Below are 16,621 nucleotides of genomic sequence, written 5' to 3' on the forward strand. Positions count from 1 at the left end.
GGCCACTGTCCTTGAGACAGCTGATATACTTGGCCACTGCACATGAGGCTGGGAGATCGTTAACTGTAGCCATGACCTCTGCTGATGTCTTAAGAACAAGGGCTGCTTTGAAGGTGCTATTGCAGGACTTTTCATTTTGCTGGTACCTGTTCAAGTGATCTGTCTCCAGGGCTGCAGCTGTACCCACCCGACTGCATTAGCTGAGGGTAGGGCTAACAATGAGTGAAAATGGACCTGGACTGTGGAGCAAAATGACTTGAGTCTCCATTTGGAGTTTGGAAAATATGGCAGGAGTCCCAGCTGTTTAATTTCTAGTCACATTTTCTAAGAACATTTGTTCAAAGTCGAGGTTACTGATGAGATGTCTGGAGGGCAGGACCAGAATGTGTGAGAGGCATCTAGCAGGAGTAGGTGGCTATGCTCCTAAGCCTCTGACTCTTAAACAGGAGTCTCCCTGCCCCCGGTACACAACCACACTTACACCTTGGTCCTCTCCCTTGTGTGGAGTTCATCTGCTGCACATTTGTGCAGATACCAGCTCCCTCCCTGGTTGAACAGGGCTCTTCCAGACTAGGCAGTTGTCGGAGGCATGAGGAGGAAAGGGAAGGGGTACCCTCTGAAGTAGGAATGACAAAGTTTTTTAATGCTGCTGTTGTATTTTATTTACCACTTTTTTATCATATCGAAGTTCTTAGCTTCTCTTATAGTGCTCATAGCAGTTGCATTTCAGTTGTATTTTCAGTGAAATTTGTTTTACACTGGCATTCAAAATTGACCTTTCACTCTTCCTGACTGGTTTTTTTTTTTTTTTAAATGCAAACTGAACCCATGAGGCTCGGATTCTGGTTAAAAACGTCGTGTTGCTGCTGACAGTAGTGCCCACTATTGTAACAGCATTGATTCTGCTATAGCCTCTGTGACCATGTAAACTAAGTAAATGTCGTTTTCACCCACAAACAGTTGTTCAGCCCCTTGCCACTGTGGTTCTCTAGTCAGTCTTGTGACCAGTGTTTTAGGTGCATGGGATAAAACAGCTCCACTCCTTAGTCTGTTCAAGAGACAGGGAGAGGCCTGGCCAGGAGGGGGCAGCAGGAGTCAGCATCTGTGTTTCAGAGGCCTGGGACTTGAAATCCTGGTATTAGAGGTAGTGGGGAGGGACCTTACATAGTGTAGTTTTGTGGTTTTCATGCTGTTCTGTGGGGAGCGAGCCTTCTGTCCCATTCAGTATTAGGCTTCCAAGTAAGATGTGATGTGATTTGAAGAAAGGCTCCGATGATTAAAATGAAAGTCTGAAATCATTGATTTAATCCAACCTCCTGATTTTTTTAAATTTAATTTTTTATTTTTTACAGTAGGCCCTTGTTGGTTATCTGTTTTAAATATAGCGGTGTGTACATCTGAATCCCAAACTCCCAATCTATCCTCCCCCGCCACCCTTCCCCCAAGTTCATTCTCTAAGTCTGTGAAACTGTTTGTTTTGTAAATAAGTTCATTTGTATCTTTTTTTTAGATTCCACATAATATATTTGTCTTTCTCTGACTTACTTCACCTAGTATGATAATCTCCAGGCCCATCATCTATGTTGCTGCAAATGGCATCATTTCATTCTTTTTAATTGACTAACATTCTGTTGTACCACATCTTCTTTATCCACTCATCAGTCGATGGACATTCAGGTTGCTTCCATGTCTTGGCTATTGTAAACAGTGCTGCAACGAACACTGGGGTGCCTGTATCCTTTCAAACCATGTTTTTCTCTGGATATAAGCCCAGGAGTGGGATTGCTAGATCATGTGGTAGCTGTTATTAGTTTAAGGAACCTCCATACTGTTCTCCATAGTGGCTGTACCAATGTATATTCCCACCAACACCCTCTCCATCATTTATTGTTTGTAGATTTTTTGATGATGGCCATTCTGTCCAGTGTGAGGTGATATCTCATTGTAGTTTTGATTTGCATTTCTCTAATAATTAGCAGTGTTGAGCATCTATCCATGTGCCGTTTGGCCATCTGTATGTCTTCTTGGAGACATGTCTGTTTAGGTCTTCTGCCTATTTTTTGATTGGGTTGTTTGCTTTTTTTTTTTTTTTGACATTGAGCTGCATGAGCTGTTTGTATATTTTGGAGACTAATTCCTTGTCAGTCGCAAATATTTTCTCCCATTCTTTGGGTTATCTTTTTGTTTTGTTTGTGGTTTCCTTTGTTGTGTAAAAGCTTTTGAGTTTAATTAGGTCCCGTTTGTTTATTTTTGTTTTTATTTCCATTACTCTGGGAGATGGATTGAAAAAGATATTGATGCAATTTATGTCAGTGTATTCTACGTATGTTTTCCTCTATAGTATCCGGTCTTACATTTAGGTCTTTAATCCATTTTGAGTTTGTGATACTTTGTTGAGAAAACCAAGTTTCAGGGAGCAGCAAAGATTCATCCACGGTTACCAGTGAATAAACAGAAGAATTTGAATAAGAAACATTCTCTCCTGCCCCCTTCCCCTCAGTGCTCTTGGGTTTCCAGAAAGCAGCCTTAGATAAATAGTTACTCTAACCTGGTTCTCTTTGAGTTAGCCAAACCAGAAATCTTGGAAAAGAGCTTAGTAGTCACTACCAGAAGGCTTAAACTGTGAGCCCTCCTCTCCCTGGTAACCCAAATCAAAAGGCTTTGATATTGTAATGCAGTATTTTTGTTTTTCTTTTAAACCTTTCATGTACATAAAAAGTGTTAATAGCATGAACTAAGTTCAAGTCATGTCTTAAACTAGTGGGGTGGCAAGGGTGGTGGGGGGAGCATTTTTGACTAGTGCAAATGGGTTAGTTGTGAGCTATCTCAGTGTCCAATTTATATCTGATTTTGTTTGGTATAGTATAGAGGAAAAAATCCTGATTTTTATCTGTGTAAGTGGAAATAGTCATAGGTTGTCTGCAGTAGATACTTGAAAAAAGATCAAGAGGAATATCCAATACCTGCTTTCAGCCCTTTTCCTCCATACATCAGGTAAGAAACACACGAAGGTTATAATCACTAAAACTGTACTATGGTGAGAGCCATAGCACTGAGTTGCAGCTGGGTGTGGCGATCCCAGCACAAGGCTTGCACCTTCTGCATCAGCGACCTGAGAAGCCCACACAAGCACAATAATGGAGGCCTTACCTGAGGTCTCAGGCAGCCTAAGCAATGCATGTTTTACATCTGAGTGTACGTGTTACAGACGACTTTTAAAATTTAAGATGACACTTTGCAGGGAACCTCTGAAGCACTGCCACAAGAACCAGTTTCAAACCCACTCGTTTGGTGGAAAGAACCTGGGGTTTCTGAGCCCACAAACTTGGGCTGGAATCCAGCCCCGCAGCGCCAGCTGAGTTGCCCGTGGGTGGTGAGGAACTGAGCATTTCCTTATCTAGAGCAGAGCACTGGCCACAAAGAGGGGGTTGACAGTGAGTGCCTAGAAAGTGCTCCCCTTTCCACCATCCATTAATGAGGTGACATTTCTGTCTCTGGCTGCTGGTGGACATTCTGAATGGTCAGAGCCAGACAGAGCTTCTGTCCCACCATGTATTAAAAACTAGAAGATGACTGGCCCTGCCCTGGGTCTTCCACCTTACAGAGGTAACATTCTGATCTGAGTTAAAATAAATTGCAAGTTTATCACTACTCAGAGACTTTAAAGTTCATATATGAACTTAAAATATATTTTTTTAATGGATGCAAGTCTGCAGGTGCACTGCTGCTTTAAAGTCCTATAAAAGCAATGGGAAAGGGGGCCAAGAGAAAGAAATCGCTTGTTGGAGTTGGGGTGGCATCTAAGAACTCTGAGTCCTGTGGAGACTGATGAGGCCTCACTTTGCTGAACAGGTGATGAGTTTTAGGTTCCTGACTGAAGACTGACCAAGCCCTAAGATATGCAGACCAGCCAGCTCTCCAGGCTGAGGAGGCAGGGGAGGTAGAGTGAGGTGGGCCTTACCTCTGCCCAGCATGGATGTCTAAGGCCTGGACCAGATTGTGTTCACTACCTGGCAAGCGAGCCCAAGGTTGGAAAAGGAGTGAAGACCTTGCCTTCAGCTCGTCCTCCTTTCATCTCCAATGCCAAAGGAGCCCATGGTGGCTGAACGTATTTAAGCCTTCGTCATCCAAATTAAAACAGATGTGAGTTAATTATAAATGGTTCCCCTACTGTATTTTGCCCATTGGAAAATCAGTCCCTAGAACTAGAGGTTCTTTCAAGTCACCCAGAAGATTCTGGTACTCACTGGCACATACTCTATACTGGGGAGGCTCCCAATTTTGAAGTCCCTGTCAGCCCTTGGGACCTGACCTGGGTAGCATAATTCTTTCTATTCTTTCACTTGAGTTGATAAACCAGCCAACTGCTGCCTCAGACTTCTGCCCCCCAGCACGTTCTTGGGTGTCCCCAAGGACTATCCATACCTGCTGGCTCTTCTGCCTCTGCAGTGGGCCTTAGAGGCTGCGCCAGACCATCCTTTCCCTGTGCCTATGTTGGTATTGGTGTTCCTGAGGTTCAGTCTCTGCCCTCCTTCCACACCTGCTTCCCTGGAAATTTATAAATCAGGGTACTTAAAATGGAGACACTTTATTAACAACAGTTCCGAGTCTCTGCCAGAAATGCAGCGAAGTCATCCTTCCCCAGGGGCTTGGAGAAACTGCTAAGGCATCAGGTATGCCCACCCGAGCCAGTGTGCAAGGCCACCTCACATACATACCCTAACATCTACCCTGTGCAGCTCTGAGGCATTAACTTGGGGACTGGTTCTCATGGGCCTGAGGACTGCTTGCCCAGTCTTGTCAGTTGAAAGGATGGCTGAACCAAAAGGCCTGCAGCACGGGCCTTGCCTTTTGTCTTCTGTGTGCAGGATCTAAAGTGCTAGGATGTCAGCATTTCCTTCCCAGTCAGCTTGGAGCAGGTGTGAACACTGATGTCACTTTGCCATCCTCTCTCCCAAGCCCCGCTAGGAAGAGTTGAATTCCTCCCCAAGGCAGGTGTCAGGGGTCAAGGCAACTCTTAGCCCAAGAAGCCAGAGCTGGGTGTCTGTCTAGGCACATGCCTGTGTGTGCGTAGCTCTGTGCTGCCCTGACCCGGAGATTGTGGGACCTGTGTTCTAGCCCCTTCATTGATGATTTAGGGTGTAGCCTTGACCACTCTACTCTGCTTTAATTTCTCCTCTATGGGGAAGTTTGTCCAGTCAACCCACAAAGCTGTTGAGGATCCAATGAGGAAATAGATCATGTTTTACAAAGTCTAGTTGCCCTGCAGCATGGGTAGCATCCTGCAAAGCCCACACTTGAACTTCTGCTCTGCCTGAGGCCCCCACCTTACCTGCTTTCACACGTCGTCCAGAGCTGGAAGCAGCAGGAACCCTTCTTGTTTCCCAGGTAGCTGTACTGCTCCAAGGCAAGAGAACTTCTCTTCTTACCTGTACCTGCTCAGCTGGAGGGAGGAGGGAAACATGTCAGGTCTTTCAGGGGTGATAGGGACTCCCGGCCATCTCCAGCCAAGATGGTCCCCAAGGTGAAATACTTAAGATCCAGCCACTTAAGTGGGTGGAGTGTTACCAGGGACAGGTTCTCTTGCTGGGGTGGGAGCTCTGCCCGGGGCTGCTGGGAGTCTCCGAGAGGTGGGCTCCACAGGGTGGCGTTGCTTCCAGGGCAGGTGAGGGCTGGGCAAGCAGTCAGCCGTGCTGGCCCCTTCCTTTCGGGGCTCTGCCGCCTTACCTCCATTCTGGTCAGTGTCTGGATGGGCAGTGGTGATCCCTGAACTTCCCAAACACAAATCTCTTGATGTCTGCCCATCCTGAGAAAGAGGCACCAGAGGTGACTCCCTGGCCAGTTTGTGGTGTTGCCTCTGTCCCCCTAGGGCAATATTTTGCTATCAGCTGCCCTGCCTGGCTTTCTCTCTAGGCATGCAGAGCCGGCCCTGCACCCCATGGGGAGCAGAGAAGTGGGTTCAGGCAGCAGGTCCAGAAGGTGGAGGAGTTGAACTCCTGCCTGCTAAACCACATGACCATGGCCTTCAGCACGCAGAACACTTGCCCTCAGAAGGGAACTGCACTCCTCTAGTCTCTGAGTAGGAGCAAACTTTCAAAGGAGCCCTCTGGCACCCTTTCCTCCACGGTGCCGTCAGCCCCACTCTGTACTTCTACAGCCCTATCTGACCTGAGAGTCCCTCTCACCTGCCCTGCCCCCATGCCCAGAGCTCCTCCTGCCTCTCCCCCTCCTTTCCCTTCTGCTCCAAACTCCCCTTGCCTCTGCAAGTCATCCAGGACAGCCTCACACTAAGGCAATAAAATACACAAGCCAGAAACAGTACAAATGTCCATCAACAGAGCAAGGGATAAACAGTTTGTGAAACATTCATCTACAAGATCTAACACAGCAATGAATGAATAAACTAGTTACACATACAAACACACAGATGAGTCTCACATAATACTGAACAGAAAAAAGAACAATATTATGTGCTGTATGATTCTATTCTTTAAAAGTTCAAAACCAGGCAAAAGTATTATTTCAGATGCCAAGGTATGGTAACTACGAAAGCCAGGGCCTTGGTCATCTCTAGGGGTTGGAGCGAGCAGGTTGGGGAGGGTAAGTGGGCTTCCAGAGTGCTGGAGATGCTTTAGGTACTGATCAGAGTAGTGGGTTTCATGAATGCTCATCTGATAACTCATCAGCCTCTACAGGTTTTTAAAAAAATTTTTTTAACATCTTTATTGGAGTATAAACTACAGATTTTTAATGTACTTTTCTACGTATATGTTATTTCAAAGTTCAGAAAACAAAAAACCCAGCCCCTCCACCTTGGGCTTCTCAGGGCGTCAGCCCCTTGGTGTGCATACCTCTCATGCAATTGACTGGCCTCAGTGGGGGATATCTAGTGGGGAGCTGTCAAGGCCTGAGGAGGAGGGTTGGCCCAACTACTCAGGTGGCCCTGGGTCAATGAATGGGGGCCACCTTCATTCCTTCTCCAGGGCGGGTGATCCTGCCCGTAGTGCTGTCCCTTCCTTAGCCCAGCCTCACTGCCTTCCCAGGGAAGTTTGTGTTGATCTGGAGCACTGGCTTCCTGGTTTGGTCAGCTTGCCTTGAATGGGCCTTACCTGACCAAGGTCTGCTTCTCATGAACGGGATCTGCTATGACGAGTTGCCCCAGTGCCCTAGGTTTAATTTATATTGGGTAGGATGCTCTTGGTTTCCATCGTTTGTTTATGGTCATCTGCCCACTTACCTAGAGTTGGTGGGGGGACATTACAGAGACCCCATGGCTGGGAACCTTTGATTATATACAAGGATACCAGTCAAATAACAAAATATGAATTCCTACTTCATGTCAGGCACCTCAGTAGGCAGAGAAAGCCAGAATCCTGTGCTCATGGAGAAGACTGTGGACAAAAGACAGGTAAGTGTGATGAACGCTGCAGAGCAGTCTGGGGATCTGTGGGAACTTGCAGCAAGTCGGCAGAGGGGTTCCTAGGGAAGTAATGTATAAACTAAGGCCTGAGGAATGAAGAGGGAAAGAGACAAGAAGCTAATTCATTGAGCATGTACTGTGTGCTAAGACACTTTCGTCATTTCATTTAGTCCAGACAACAACCCTTTGTATTATTATTCCCATTTTACAGATGAATAAACTGAGGCTCAGAAAGGTGAAGAGCCCTATCCAAGGTCACTCAGCTAACATGTGGCAGAATGAGGACTTGAACTCTAGTCTGCATGATTCAAAAGCTAGGCAGTGAGGAGGCTGCTGTCAGTCATGGCAAGAAGTGGTGGTGGCATCATTGGATACAGAGGTAGATGTGCAGGCCCAAGAAGGACCCTGAAGAGAGAACTAACAGGATTCAGTGAGCACTGTTGAGGCAAAGGAGGAGGAGGAACCAGACTCCAGGTTTCTGCCTGGATCACCTGGATGGACAGTGATCCATCCAGTTGGATCATTTACTAAAATGGAGAATGGGGAGGAGTAGGTTTAGGGGGAAAAATCATCTAAATTTGATATTCTACTTCAGTTAAAAAAAAAAAAAGATTGGTTGATTAAATGAAAATAAAACAGGGATAATTCCATTCTAGAAACTCCCTTTCTTCATGCCTCCTCAATCCCAGTGTTTTCTACACTCACTTGTTGCCCCTTCCTTCTAGTTTTCTAAAGCACCCCAATTCCTTTCTGATCCGTGGGCACTCTAATAACCAAACCCCAAGCAGATCAGAACTGGGAGGACCACCAAGAGAACGCTGTCCTTGGCCACACCATCTGCTCCCTCAGCAGTGGCCCTCTGGCCACCCCATGCTTTGTCCAGGTCTCCTGACACTCCCTCCTCTGCAGAGGCTCTCTGCCGGGGGAGGAGCTGCTCCTATGCTTGAGCTTCTCGGGGTAGAGTTCCCCCCCCCCCGACCCCCGCATCCTCCTAGTACCTAGAAATTTGGTGTGTGCACAGCCTCTGCAGTCACACAGGGCCCCGTACTCAGAAGGACCTTGCCCTCGGCAATGCACTGCACTGCCGAAGTGCAATGAAATGCACTTCTATTGCAGTTTTGAAATTCCTACTATATTTAACAAGAGGCCTCATTTTCATTTTGGACTGGGCCTTGCAAATTCTGTAGCTGGTCCTGTCCATGTGTCTGCATTGTCATGGTGCAAAACACTGAGTGGTAGCCTTTCCCATCTGTGGGGATGAACCTCTTTTCCATCTAGGAAGACCCACTGTTTTAAATCAGAGGGAAATAAAGCAAAAAAGAGCTCACTTTGTTTCTGTGAAATACAGTTTTATGTGCAGTTTTATGTTTCTTCATGGGTAATAACTTAGGAGGGAACCTTGGGAATAGAATACAGAAGTAACAAATTATGGGCCATTAACTGTGGTTAATTGTTTCTTTATAGCTTAGAGTGGAGGCACGTTTGGATTGCTTTGGCACTCACAGTTATAGGTAGGGAAGGCGGTCTACTTAAATATAACCTAAGGGGACTTCCCTGGTGGTCCAGTGGTTAAGAATCTGCCTTCCAATGCAGGGGACGTAGGTTCGATCCCTGGTCGGGGAACTAATATCCCACATGCTGCGGGGCAACTAAGCCCGTGTGCCGCGACTACTGAGCATGTGAGCCACAACTAGAGAGGCCCATGAGCCACAACAACAGAGCCTTGTGCCACAACTAGAGAGAAGCTTGCACGCCGTAACTAAGACCCGACACAGCCAAAAATAAAATAAAAATAAATAAATAAATAAAACCTAGGGCCCCTCAGGAGGTAGGTGGAGAGGCAGCTGAATGATGACCCCAACCTTGCTTCCAAAGCCAAAACTGCCATCAAGGCCTCACCTCCAGTTTAAGTATTTCTCTCACAAGCCTCATTACTGAGCATCTATGGACCCCTTACCTGAGATCCTCTCAGCTCTGCAGGTGTGGAGGTGGTCTACGTGCTGTCTGGGCATCCTGCTGCAGCAGCCTTTGGGGTGTAACTCATACTTGTCCCCAGTTAGTTGGTGTCATCTGCCACTCAGGCTCCAAACAGCTGCAGAAGATCCTTGCTCACTTTAGTAAACACCTGTTTTAAGAAAAAAATTGAACTCAAAAAATGTTTGGACTCCTTGCTAAAGAAAGGTGCAGAAATGCTCCACCGGCTATCGTCATAGGCTTTCCCGTCCTAATGAGCTAATGGATGAAGCACTCAGACCGCTGAATGAGAAGTCCTCCAGTGTCGTTCACCTACAGTAGTAACACCAAAGACTTCAAGCACAGCACACAGAAAATAAAATCCATCCCCAATTCCTTTTCTCAGAGACATAGCCAATATCAATCCAAACTGTTGAAGGCTTTTTGGAATGTACTAGGTCATCCCATTTACACTGTTGAGCTGATCATATAATTCAGCTGTCCTGCCCTGGAAGCTTGGCTGACCTCCTTTGATTCACAAAATACAACCCAGATTCCTTGGTCTGACTGACATCAGCTGGCCTACCAGGCATACTCAGCTATTCTTGACCCCATGGACTTTCTCCCCTTAACTCTTCTCACCTGTTTCCTCTCCCTCAACTTTCACATTTCTGTTATTGAGTGCCTGTCCTTGCTAGGTCTGGGGGACACAAAAGGAGGAAAACAGGCACAGTCCCTAGCCTGGGCTTTCAGTCTAGTGAATCCATGAATTATGCAAACCTTCACAGCAAACGGTAAGGAGGACTGTGAAGGAAAGTGGTGGGGCTCTGAGCGCCCCATCAGGGGTTTGGTCTAGTTTGGGCATCAGGAAAGGTTTCCTTGAGCAGTGTGATTTCTGTGGAAAGAGAGGTGGTAACTAGGCACCAACCAGGGTGCAGGGAGGCTGTGAGGAGGGCACACTCAAGGCCAGGTCAGCAGGGCAATGGTCTCGGAAGCAAGGCCCTTTAGAGGGAAGCATTGAAAGGCCAGTGGGGCTGGTGTGCAGGGGGTACAGGGGGATGTGAGCTCGGGTCAGATAAGCTGAGCCTGAGGTTGAAGAGTAAGGTCTTTGTCCTCAGAGCCGCGGGAAGCCTCTGAAGGATTTTCAGTAGGGGGAACACCAGAGCTGTGTTTTGAAGAGCCTTCTGGAGGAGGTACAGGGCCATCATGCTCTGGGTGAGAAGGGAGCAGCAGTGCAATAAAGAAAAGTGTCTGGGCTGCAGAGAGGGGAGAAGCACACAGGAAGGACAACAGTGTCACCTGCTGAGGGTATGTGTGTCCCGGGGAAGTCGGGGGGTTAGTTCTGAAGAAGGCTCTCCAAATGTCGTGCTCAGAGGGAAGTGTGGCCTGGGGTTGGACGTGTGAGAGTCGAGGCAGAGCGATGGAACGGAAGAAGTAGATGGGAAGGAGCTCCGCCCGAGAGAGAACAGGCGGCCAAGGACTGAGCTAAAAGGCCAGGGAGAAGAAATGAGCTGCCAAAGGGGGCAGGAAGGAAAAGAAAAAGGAAAACGAAGGCAACATGGTGCCAAACAATAGGGAAGAAAGTATTTCAGGAAGCACCAGCCCTGAAGGATAAATAAAAGACAGCCCCACTGAGAGAAGGGGAAAAGAAGGGTAGAGAGAAGAAGAAGCTCACAGTCCAGAAGGCAGAGCCCTGAGTTCTGGCAGCTGGAGCTCGGATGCAGGCGGAACTGGAAGGGGGAGAGCAGGCGTGAAGGCAGGTGGATCAAGAGGGGCCTCAGTAAGGAATTTGGACACAATCCTGAGGGTCAGCGGAGAGTTTGGTTTTGCCTGCCTTTTTAATTAGAAACAAAACGCGTGCTCCTTGTAAATAAAACAAGACGACCACCCGCCACCAAAACGAACTCTAGCAACAAAGAAATGTATATGTTAACAAGTGAAAGTTCCTCTGCCAAATCCCCCCTCCTCAGCTAGCACATTGGTGTTATCATTCCAGACCTCTTCCTGCCACTCACAAACTTCATTAGTTTTGTGAAAACAGGATTATGCTACCTATAATTTCGGCAACTTCCCTTACTGAATTAGCAGTAATCTTGAATTTCCTTCTGGGTGATTACACGCAGATGTGCCCACCGGTTTGAATGGCTGTATGGTCCTCCACAGCCCAGATATACTTGTATCCTAGGATGCTGATTTATTTTCTTGAACCTAAAATGGCTACTGAGATGCCTAAGGAGAGGAGTATTTCCTAGGGGACTAAGTCCCAGTCTGGTTCTGCCATTAAGTACCTAGCTCTGGGGAGGGCACGGCCCCTACTGGGCCTCAGTTTCCTCATCCACTGTGTGCCAGGCACTATTATCTCATAAAACACGAGTGTTAATATTTCTCATCGATGAAGGGCTTTACGTAGAGGAATGTAATGATCAGATTTGTGCTTCATAAAGATCACTCGGGCTGCAGTATGAAAAATTATTTGCTCTTTCTTTTCATCCATATTTGTAAAAAAAAAAAAAACCTTACCAATCTTTCAAGGTCTAGTTCAGATTTTCCCTCTTCCAGAAGTTCCCTCTCCATCATGCCCTACCTCCTCTTAACTGGAATTCTCCTCTACCTGGTTCTCCCCCTAAAACATAAAACCCCTTGAAATTGAGAATCATATTTTTCATCCTCACATGCTCCACAGGAATAGGTCTATATGAGGACTTAATAAATCTCTGCAGAATTGTCCATGCACTAAAAAAATCATTTTGGTGGGACAAAAGAAGGAATAAATGAGCCACTCAATACTTGTTTGGGACTCAAGCCTTCGTTTGATAAAGAGTTTATCCACAAGCCTCAAGATGTGTATGATTAAGCACTGCAGGAGGTATTTTCCTGGCTCTGAAAGGTTCTGACCTGCCCTGCCTGGAGTGCTGATGTTAAATAAGACTGTCTGGGAAAGAGGCACTAAGGCCAGCCTGGTTTATGGTCACAGGGCTTTAATAATATCCTGCAACTCTGAAGCCTGAGAGCTTCTTTTTCACCTTGTACAATACATTGAGAGCTTTGCCTTCACTGGACTATTGCTATATAGGAATGAGTGACAGTGACTTGCTTTTTCTTTTCTTTTGAAAGTTTTGCCCATTAAATACATTTTTCTTAGATCCATGCAGTTTAGAATTATGGAAATAAAAAGCTTATACTGAACACCTATTCTGTGCTTGAAGATCAGTTCTTCTGTTTCATAATTTAAAATAACTCAGTATAAAAACAGAAATAAACAAACAGGACCTAATCAAATTTACAAGCTTTTGCACACCAAAGGAAAACCATAAACAAAACGAAAAGACAACCCAATGAATGGAAGAAAATATTTGCAAATGAAGCAACCAACAAGGGATTAATCTCCAAAATACACAAACAGCTCATGCAGCTCAATATCAAAAAAACAAACAACCCAATCAAAAAATGGGCAGAAGATCTAAATAGAGATTTCTCCAAAGAAGATGGCCAAGAGGCACATGAAAAGATGCTCAACATCACTAATTATTAGAGAAATGCAAATCAAAATTATGAGGTACCACCTCACACTAGTCAGAATGGCCATGATTTAAAAGTCTACGAATAAGAAATGCTGGAGAGGGTGTAGAGAAAAGGGAACTCTCTTACACTGTTGGTGGGAATGTAAACTGGTATAGCCACTATAGAGAACAGTATGACGGTTCCTTAAAAAATTGAAAAGAGTTGCCATATGATCTAGCAGTCCCACTCCTGGGCGTATATCTGAAGAAAAACGTAATTCGAAAAGATACATGCACTCCAATGTTCATTGCAGCAGTATGTACAATAGCCAATACATGGAAGCAACCTAAATGTCCATCAACAGAGGAATGGATAAAGAAGATGTACATATATACAATGGAATATTACTCAGCCATAAGAAAGAGTGAAATGCCATTTGCAGCAACATGGATGAACCTAGAGATTATCATACTAAGTGAAGTCAGACAGAGAAAGACAAATAGCCTATGATATCACTTATGCGTGGGATCTAAAAAAATGATACAAATGAACTTATTTACAAAACAGAAACTTATTCACAGACTTCAAAAACAAACTTATGGTTACCAAAGGGGAAAGGTGGGGAGAGGAATAAATTAGGAGTTTGGGATTAACATATACACACTATTATATGTAAAATAATCAACAAGGACCTATTGTATAGCACAGGGAACTCTACTCAATAATGTGTAATAACCTGTATGGGAAAAGAATCTGAAAAAGAATGGATATATGCATAGCTGAATCACTTTGTACACCTGAAACTAACACAATATTGTAAATCAGCTATACTCTAATATAAAATAAAAAGTAAATTTAAAAAATAACTTATAGATAAAAAGTCATTTACACAAAATATCTTATCATCTAAGGAAAGGCTGGAAATTTTCTGTGACTTCTAGAGAGTCTATAACCAAGAACAATAAGCCCAAGTAATCCAGAGATTTCTGGATTTAATTTAAAAAAGAATTTCACTGGGTGTAAGTTAAAAATTATTCTGAAAACAGGTACCTGTCTCCGGGAGTGTGGTGGGGTCAGGTATTCACTGAGAAGGACCACAAGAAAAACTCTGGAGTGATAGTCATATTTTACAATTCTATATGGGAAACACATGTGAACGTATTTGTCAGAACTAACCAAATGCTGTACTTACAATTTGTCCACTTCACTGTACATGAATTTTTTTAAATGAAAGCAGCCTTTGTCTTCTAGAGAGCTCATTCTTCTGACAGGACTTATTTTTTTTAAGATAATTTTTTTTTAGAGCAGGTTTTTCTTTTGTTTTTAATTAATTTATTTATTTTTGGCTGCATTGGGTCTTCGTTGCTGTATGCTGGCTTTTTCTAGTTGCAGTGAGTGGGGGCGACTCTTCCTTGCAGTGCACGGGCTTCTCATTGTGGTGGCTTCTCTTGTTGTGGAGCACAGGCTCTAGGTGCGCGGGCTTCAGTAGTTGTGGTGCGTCGGCTCAGTAGTTGTGGTGTGTGGTCTCCAGGGCGCGTGGGCTCAGTAGTTGTGGCTCGTCGGCTCTAGAGCACAGGCTCAATAGTTGTGGCTTACAGGTTTAGCTGCTCTGCAGCCTGTGGGATCTTCCTGGACCAGGTATCGAACCCATGTTCCCTGCATTGGCAGGTGGATTCTTACCCACTGTGCCACCAGGGAAGTCCCTAGAGCAGTTTTAGGTTCACAGCAAAATTGAGAAGAACTGACAGAGATTTCCCATATATTCCCTACCCCCACATATGCTCAGCCTGCCCCATTATCAACATCACTCACTAGAGTAGTACATTTGTTATAACTGATGAACCTACATTGACATATCATAATTGCCCAAAGTCTGTGGTTTACATTAGGGTTTACTTTTGGTTTTGTATATTCTATGGGTTTGGGCAAATATATAATAACATACCAAGATTGTAGTATCATACAGAACAGTTTCACCATGCTAAAAATCCTCTGTGCTTTGCCTATTCATCCTTCCCTCCCCTCTAACCTCTGGCAACCACTAATCTTTTTACTATCTCCATAGCTTTGCGTTTTCCAGAATGTCATACTGTTGGAATCATACCGTATGTAGCCTTTTCAGACTGGCTTCTTTCACTTAGTAATATGCATTTAAGTTTCCTTCATTTTTTTTTTCATGGCTTGAAATGCATTTCTTTTTAGTGCTGAAAAATAATCCATTGCCTGCAGGTACCACAGTTCATTTATCCATTCATCTCCTGAAGGGCATCTTGGTTGCTTCCAAGTTTTGGCAATTATGAATAAAGCTGCTATAAACATACATGTGCAGGTTTTTATGTGGACATAGTTTTCAGTGCCTTTGGGTAAACCATATACAAAGTTTACCTGAAAAAAAAAAACAACCCTCTACACAAACATTAAATTCTAGTTAAACGTATGCATGCTGAAGCATTGAGGAGTGTAGTGTATTTATGTCTGCAACTTACTTTGAAATGCATAAAAAATCATTTATGGATGGATAGAGGGATGGATAGACATATATGATAAAGCAATATAGTAAAATGTAAATTGTAAAATCTAGATGATGAGTATATTGGTTTTTACCATAAAATTCTTTCAACTCTCTTGTATGTTTGAAATTTTTCATTAAAAAATGTTGGAAAAAATTGTTCTGAAGCGTATGTCTTACGCTCATATTAGATGCATCTCAGAAAGCCAACCAGTACCTACAGTCATCTGGCTGTACCCAGCAGCTGTAAACTATAACTAAAGACACACTAAGAAGGCAAAAGAGTGCCATGTCAAGGTCCTTAAGGCAGTCCTGCCTCTGGAAAGGACAGTGATGTGAACTGGTGTGAGACAGCTGAGGTTACTAAGTCACTAACCAAGGTGCTTCCTATACAGTCATAGGGGTGACCTGTGAGTTGAGAGATGAAACGAAAACTAATTCTTGCAGCAACTTATGATGATAATTATGCTAAGAGGGTGGATAATGATCAAAGTCAGCCCCTGTCATGCTCATGTGTCCTATTGTTAACATCTACCTGCTTGCTGGAATATAGCCTCCACTACAGAGAGGACAAGGGCCAAGAGGAAGAGAAGTCTTCATCTCCAAACTTATTGGCCCTGGAAAATGTAGGGGAGGCAGGGGTAGAACTGTGGAAAATGAAAGAGATACTAAGGAATCTGTGTAATAAAATAGCTAACATGAACCCCATTCTAAACTTGAATATTACATTTCTCTTCTAGCAACATGCTAAAAAGGCAGCAAAGGAGGGTGGGTCAGAGCAGCAGTTCCCAAAGTATAATATGGGGTACTCTAGGGTCTCTGAGACTTCCAGAGAATCATGAGGTTAAAACTATTTTTATAAGTTTCATTTGTCTTTTCATTTGCCTTCTCCTGTAAGTGTACAGTAGAGTTTCCAAAGGCTGCATAACATGATATTTTAACACATTAAATGCAGAAGCAGGTTTGAGAATCCAGCTGTCTTTTTTCCAGCTGTCTTATTTTAGTCAGACGTTAAAGAAATTTGCAAAAATGTAAAACAATGCCACTCCTCTAATTTTTTGTTTTAGAAAATAGTTATTTTTCATAAAGACATTATGTATGTTAATGTGTGGTAAGTTTTTTTTATTTAAAAATGAGTTAATACCTTAAAATTTCACAATTTCAATTTCTAATATAAAATTTGATAGATATAACTCACATAAACAAAGGCTCTTTGGAGGTCCTTTTTATTTAAAGTT

At 44.2% G+C, this 16,621-nt stretch overlaps 1 long non-coding RNA gene across 3 annotated transcripts in view; it reads right to left on the minus strand.

Moving 5' to 3' along the window:
- The window catches only part of LOC309830717, a 68,983-nt gene that overhangs the window by 26,962 nt on the left and 25,400 nt on the right, over positions 1-16,621 (minus strand). For 2 of the 3 annotated variants that reach the window (XR_014297524.1, XR_014297525.1), the window contains exons 2-3: positions 9,378-9,545; positions 5,333-5,443 (exon numbers count right to left, since the gene is read on the minus strand). This is a non-coding gene — a long non-coding RNA (uncharacterized lncRNA). Of the gene's footprint in view, positions 1-4,425; positions 4,549-5,332; positions 5,444-9,377; positions 9,546-16,621 lie in introns of all 3 variants that reach the window. The other variant, XR_014297526.1, reaches the window with a different exon arrangement.

This window comes from Grampus griseus (assembly GCF_964374135.1).
Source record: "Grampus griseus genome assembly, chromosome: 12".
In the NCBI taxonomy this organism is placed as follows: Eukaryota; Metazoa; Chordata; class Mammalia; order Artiodactyla; family Delphinidae; genus Grampus; species Grampus griseus.